Source organism: Phragmites australis, chromosome 2, assembly GCF_958298935.1.
Source record: "Phragmites australis chromosome 2, lpPhrAust1.1, whole genome shotgun sequence".
Classification (NCBI taxonomy): domain Eukaryota; kingdom Viridiplantae; phylum Streptophyta; class Magnoliopsida; order Poales; family Poaceae; genus Phragmites; species Phragmites australis.
Genome location: NC_084922.1, coordinates 14367064 through 14374184, shown reverse-complemented (window position 1 = coordinate 14374184; position 7121 = coordinate 14367064). Strand labels below are relative to the sequence as shown.

Here is a 7121-nt window from a genome sequence, read left to right as displayed (position 1 = left end):
AGTAGTAAAAAATGTATAATTGTACCTGCGTGGTACGACGGTGCAGCAGAAGAAGGCCACGCTGACGTGCCGTAGTACGTTGCCGGGGGGGTAGGGTGTGGGGCCGCCGAACACGGACCGGCCTCGTCACCGAAGTAATCTGAGCACAGTTGTAACTTATTTTGCTGAAAGTACTAGAAATTAGGAAGAAGGGTTCTCGGAGTACCTGACTGTGGATGTACAGGGCTCAATCTGCGAGGCTGCGTCGAGACTTGTGCAGACGGACCTAATGAATGTTTAATAACAATAAGTAAAGGATATTGATCAATAATTTTCAAAAGTATAATTCGTACCATGTTGCTCGGACCCTCCAAGACGTGATAGAAGGGGTCGTGTGGGTGCCGACACTGAAGAACGTCGGTGCACGTCTGACGGCCGAGACGACTCGGTGTGTGCACCACTCGTCCTGGGAGGCGGCCCTGCTACATCTGTGGTAGATCGGCAGGAGGTGAGTTTCAGGGCGCGCGTCGTCTTGCAGAAAACCCGTCTAATGAAGCTCGCAACATCCGACGCACTTAGGTGATGCCCTTGCCAGACGCGGTCCATGGCAGCAGCTGCATCCCTATTTACATCATAAATGATATCTGTCTGCGAATACGAACAATAGTGAACAATTAAAGTATACGGTCATGTTCATTCAATATGTAATACGGACTTCAAAAAATGACTTACTGCTAAAGCGGCGTCCTCCTCCCAATGCACCGGGTATGTCTCCGTTGTCGATGCGACGTGGCCCCGGACATCATCAGGGGTGTAGGTGACACGAGTCCGCGTACGAGGTACGTACCACCGTAGGTACTCCCTAAAGTTTCCCTCGGTGTGGGGACGCGCCTCATCAACGACGTCCTGTAGCGCTTGGGCCCATGTTGCCACGTAAGGGGCCAAGCGGTCCGCCCAGAGGTGGCCAGCTGGCTGGCCTTTCAGCGTGTACCTGCATTGAAACCACGGTAAATGTAAGGCAAACTGAAACGAAGGTTGCTCAAACTAAAATTTATCAAATGTACCTGTGGACGTGCAAGGGGACTGTACGGATGGGGACGAGCGGGAATGCCTGGTGATGGCCAAACTGCCGCATGATGCGCTGCGGTGAGTACTCTTCGACGTAGATGTCGAAGATAAGGGGCGCCTTGGTGAGCCAGTACTCCTCGTCACGGGTGCACAAGGGTGACAATCCCGACCCTGCACATGTATGAACGGCCCGAACGTTGTATGGCTCCCATACCACATCGTTAGGACGTAGCCTGTCAAACTGGGTACGAAAATGCTCGTACGCGCTGCGAGGCTGCTCGTGGGCCTAGTGTGGCTGAGTGACAAACATCAATACAGATATTTAGAGAGTAACGTAGTACGAACAAAGCTGTTAATGTAAATTACGTACCCGTCGACGACACCACAGCGAGGCCATTGTCGGCGCGTCCTCTTCCATCTCGCCGTACCACTCCTTTGGGTACGGGGAGCGATCCACCACCGGCCTACCTATGGCGAAATGCTTGTACGACCATAGCTGAAGAAGAAGTGGACACCCGGCAAAAGTGGCTAGCGCCTCCTTCTTCATGCATGCGTCGCAGAGCGCCCGATACGTCGCAGCAAGTACAGCTGATGCCCAGCTGAACTGCGGTACATCCTCTGCATGCGCGTCCGCTATCGATCGGGCGTACGGCACAAGGGTCCTCGTAACCAGGTGGCCTTGGCTACTAGTGAACATCACCCACCCAAACAACCAAAGGAGGTAGGCCTCCAAATGTCTCGAGACCGCGTATGCGTTGGCTTGTGGGTGGATGTACGTCGGCTGCATATATGACTGGTGTCAGAAATAATCATTACGACATAATTTGTTAGAAATCGATAGGTTGCATGTTACCATATCTGGAACTGTAGGATCCACTTCTTCGTTGGCCCTCGTGCATCGGCTAAGAACTTAGGCACGTACGGGGGTGCATCCGCCTTTCGCTCCACCGGCCCAAATCGCTGATGCATGTCGTTCATCCAGTCAGCCTGCATATCGATCACCCCAACCGCAGCTTCCGCGCAAGGAAGGCCTAAGAGGTAGGAGACGTCCTGCAGGGTCGGGGTCATCTCTCCGCACGGTAGGTGGAACGTATGTGTCTCCGGCCTCCAACGGTCGACCAGTGCTGCTATCAGCGACCGATCGAAGTAGAAACGACGGGCCGCAACCTCGGGGTCCTCCGTCGTTCGGGCCTCGACCAACCGGCAAAGCGGTAGGAGTCCGGCCGCTCCCAACCTATAAGTATTGCAATACATCAATAATATGTAACAACAGCAGCGAAATGATATGTAACACCATCAGCTTTTCTAAGTACCTGTGGGTCCAGCGCTCGTCTACCGTCAGCAGCTCTCTAGGGCCTCGTGGGCGAAACACTCCTAGGTCCATTTGGTGCTCGGCGGATAAGAAGCTGCGATGCTTCTTGTCCACGGCAGGGTCCAAAAGCTCTGGGGTCGAAGGCTGAGCCATCTCTGCATTTGAAAGACATGTACATTAGTACATTGAGAAATAAATACAAGAACAACAAACTTCGAATGCAAATTAACCGTACGCGAAATTAACACATATTAATACAAAGTACAAAACTAGCTGACCTAGACAACAGGTGCATCACCGCCTGCACTTTTGGGACAATATTTGTAAGTGTGACCTACTTCATTGCACTGACTGCATCGCTGCATCCTAGGGCCAGCCTCGGATTCATCCATATCGTTACGAATTCGCCGAGATTGTCTTCGGCCCGGTGCGTTCTTTATCTTTCCCAAATCAGGCACATATATTCTTGAAGGCCCTAGGTTACTTGTAAAAGTGTCAACAATGCCGTAACCATACAGCTCCTGGTTCCAGGTGTTCAGTACTTGATCTTTCATGAAATATTGTGACACATATTGCCTTGGAAGCATATGGTGCTCCGCGCACGCAGCTATGACATGTGTACAAGGTTTGTGGAGTAATTGTGGCTTCTGACAACTACATATGCATGTCCCACTCTTTAGCACACACTCTTGAACATGCCGCTCACGTCTACCCCCCCTCCGACCCTTATCCCGACACAGGACACTGAACCTGTGCTCTGCTGTGCCCTCTTGATTTGCGCGATGCATGTGGGCCTTCCTATTTGCCTTCTCCATGTACTCACATAGCATCCGGCCATAAAGCATACGATTGTCCTCCATTACAACCTTAGCAGCTGCAAACCGATCAATGAAGTACTTGCAGGTGCCATGCAAAATGCCTTCTACAATTCCAACTAGTGGTAGGGACCTCATTCCTCGCATGACCCAGTTATAAACCTCTGCAAGGTTTGTAGTCATTACTCCATACCTGGCACCACCACTGTCGTACAGCAGAGCCCATTTTTCATTGGGCTCATTGCGTATCCACTGTGAAAAGCTCCTAATAGATGAGCCAGATCTCCGTACAATCTGCGGAGTATCGGTTGGGAGCCGACCGAGAGCTATTAGTTCCTCACGGTTAGGTGCGGCCTCCGCAGTTTGTTTAAGAGTCAGTTCATCAAGTCTTGCCCATAATGCATTGAACTTACGTTGTTGGTTCTGACTGCACAACTTCTTGAAGAGCTTCATTAACTCTTTGTTTTTAAACTGTCTGTAGAAGTTCGCACCCATATGTCGCATGCACCACCTGCTTTTGAGATCTGGCCACTGTACTGGTACACCCCGTCGCACGCTACCGTGTTGCATATCCAGCAAAGCCTGCAACAATCCTGCATGTCTATCATGAATGAGACACACACCTGGTCGGTCAAGAACAATTGCATGCTTCACCCGCTCTAGGAACCAATACCAGCTGTCCCCATTCTCACTCTCCACGAACGCAAACCCTAGTGGCAGCACTTGGTTGTTACCGTCGACCCCTATTGCAGACAATATTTGCCCTTTGTACTTCCCAGTTAGGAATGTTCCATCTAGGCATATGATGGGTCGGTAATATCTAAATGCTTTGATAGTTGCACCGAATGCAAAGAAAGCACGCTGCAACACTCTTTTTCCGTTGTACTCCATATCAGTAGAGGAGTAATGCTTGATATCATAGTAGCTGCCTGGATTTCTTGCACAAATTATGGCTAATTGACGAGGTAGATTGTGATACGAATCTTCATATGTACCGAACCTAATCTCAATAGCCTTTTGTTTCGCCCTCCATGCCTTCGCATAATTTATTGTGTACTAGAACCTTTGCTCAATAGCACGGATTATTGATCGTGGCTCATACCTTAGGTTGTCCACAATCTCTCCGTACATAATATTTGCAATGAAAGTAGAAGACAGGTTCCGATGGGCGAACTCTATTTCCTCAATATGACAATTATGTTCCTTAACTATTGAGCATTGCCAGTAGTCTGCCCATTTCCCTCTAAATGCGTGCACCCGCCAAGGGCACTCAGGAACCAAGCACTTCACATCGTACTCTCTTTTACTCGATTTAACAACCTTGAATTGCCTACGAAGAGACAACGACCAGAATTTCACAGCATCGATAACTGCCTCTTTTGTAGGGTACATAGCACCTTGTGACACCTCATTCTCATGGTATGGCCACGGTGTCTGGTCAGCCTCGCTAACCACCAACTTCGAAAATTCTTGATCCCGCCACTCCGCAGGAACTGCAGCATTACCCTCCTCATCAGAAGAATCCCCATCGGCAAGGCCTTCCTCCAACTCTTCATCCTCCAAATCCATATCTTCAATGATGCTAGGGATGTGCTCCCCTTCATCAGCTACACCCATCGGCTCCAGGTCTGGAACATCACCAACCTCCTCTCTGGACCCTATATTAGCCGCCTCTGACTCATCTTCCACTGCCTCACTTGGTCCTGCTACTGCTTCTTCAGAGTTCACCTCATTTTGATCTTTCAGGTACGCCGCAGCTAATAAAACAAGCGGCATGCCACGTTCACAGCATATATCTACATACTGCTTCCAAGTTGATGTGGCTTCGATGGGAACAAGCTCACTAAAGTATCCATGACTAGCACGGCTCAGAACACCTTTCAACTTCAGCTCATATTGCTGCGGATCCAGTTGGAAAAACCGCATGAGCCATTTGCACACCCCCACAATAGTCCTCTCATTAGCCTTACTAAGCCCCTTCATAACATGGCGAAATCCAGAGAGATCTACACCGTTGGGACCGTACATAATTTCACCCTCACCATAATATATCTGAAAAATTAATTTATCTCCCATTCCTGGAAACACCCGCAAACATAACACATGTTAAGACAACAAACTATATTTCTGATTATCGGATAAAATAGTTTTTAAATGCTACCCTAGGTTCGCAAATTATCATCTACTGTTGACTCATACGTCTGCATGTACAAGTAATATACTATAAACTATATACTACAAACAACATGCTAAAAATAATATACTACAAATAATATACTACAGGTAACAAATTGAAAATAATGTACTAAAAATAATATTCTATATTCAACTATTATCGTGCAATTTTCTAACTAAATTTTACAATTTTCTAAACCCTAGATCTAACTATCTAAAATCTATGTCATATACTACTACTGCACTAATTAACAACAATAAAAAGGATAAAAAGATTGACCTGAAATTTTTTTCCAAATCTGCAGCCCAAATGCAGCAGGGCTTCGCCGATCTCTCTTCCTCCCCTCTCCTCTCCTCTCTTCTCCTCTCTCTTCTCAACTTTTCTTGTTTTCCGATTTTTCTGGTTTTTTCTCCAATTTTTGGGGTTTTTATAGACTCAGGGCGCAGGGGGCCGGCGCGGGGCGGTGGGTGGGAGGAGCCCTTACCGCCCTCTCAGGGGGCGGTAAGCTGTGGGGCCCGGGCGGTTAGGCCTACCGCCCTCTCAGGGGGCGGTTAGCACCCGTACCCGCCCTCTGAGAGGGCTGCAGCCCTCTGAGAGGGCGGTGGGCGCATACTTTTGCAAATCTTTTCGCCGGGAATCTATTTATTTAAATTTAAACTTGAAAAAATATATAAATAAAAAAACTCAGTGAAGGTGTATGGCCATATGGGCTTGGTGGGCCGGAGAAAATAGAAGTAGGTAAATGGGCTAGATCATCCCCCGAAATCGATTATTGATCCCCTCTGTTCTCTCATCTCACCGCTCGCTCGGTGTTGCCTAGTCTGAAAGCTGTGCTTATGCGCTCGTCTGCTTTGCTCTAGCACCCTATCACCTATCAGCGGCCCCAAATCGACATACTGGTGCCGCACCACAGGCGTGTAGTGGTGTCCTGCCTTCCCAATGCGATTACGCCTTTTGACTCTTGATGGAGTGGGAGTGGGATGAGATCTTCAGAGGCACCATACTTGTTGACGGTGCTATCGGGTGTGGCCAGGGCCACTTGTAGCGGTTCCATGGCTGCTTTAGCTCTAGCGGAAGTCGGCATCAGTCAAGGCTGAGGTGCCACTAGAACCACCCCTATTGGGAGCAGCAACAGAGAGATTGGCAGGGTAGTGGGGATTGGTAAGAAGAAAACAAAAACAAACAGTATTGTTTCTATGTTTGTGCAAACATCAATATTTAATTGAAAATCTTAGCAATTTAGCATTCAACAGAGTGTAACAATTACTTTTTTAAAAGATTTGAAGAACTATTTTACAACTTTTGATGTATTTTGAATTATGTGCTGCAAAAATTGTTTTTTACTCGTAATATGAGAGGTGTCATCTTAAATCTTCTTTTATATCATTCATTTTGCGTTTACACTCTAATCTATACGATTGCAATATGGATATAGTGCATATGTTGTATGTTCGTACTTTTGATTTAGTTTGTCTCTCGAGTCCGTCATACCTAAAATTTCTATCTGGATCTGCCACCGCCTACAACCTCACCTCCCTCGCTTCACCTTCTTCATGGATCCTCTTTCTCCTTAACCCTCTCCACCCTGCAGCAGCAAATCCACTTAGGGCTAGCTCCTTATCCCTGCCCCTCAAACATACTTGAGAGCCACCCAAGTCCTCCTCTCCTTATAGTCTTAAGGAAGAAGACGAGAAGAAAAAAATGAAGAAGAAGAGAGAAAAAAAAGGGAAAGGAGAAGAATATAGAAAAAACTCTGTACCTCTTGACTTTA

General features: G+C 47.7%; 1 long non-coding RNA gene across 1 annotated transcript; it reads right to left on the bottom strand.

Moving 5' to 3' along the window:
• Window positions 1-462, bottom strand: LOC133909886 (uncharacterized). Its single transcript, XR_009908452.1, has 3 exons — window positions 333-462; window positions 206-265; window positions 1-139 (listed from the first exon to the last, which is right to left on the bottom strand). It is a non-coding gene; the product is annotated as an uncharacterized LOC133909886 (long non-coding RNA).
• Between the last annotated feature and the right edge of the window lie 6659 nt (window positions 463-7121).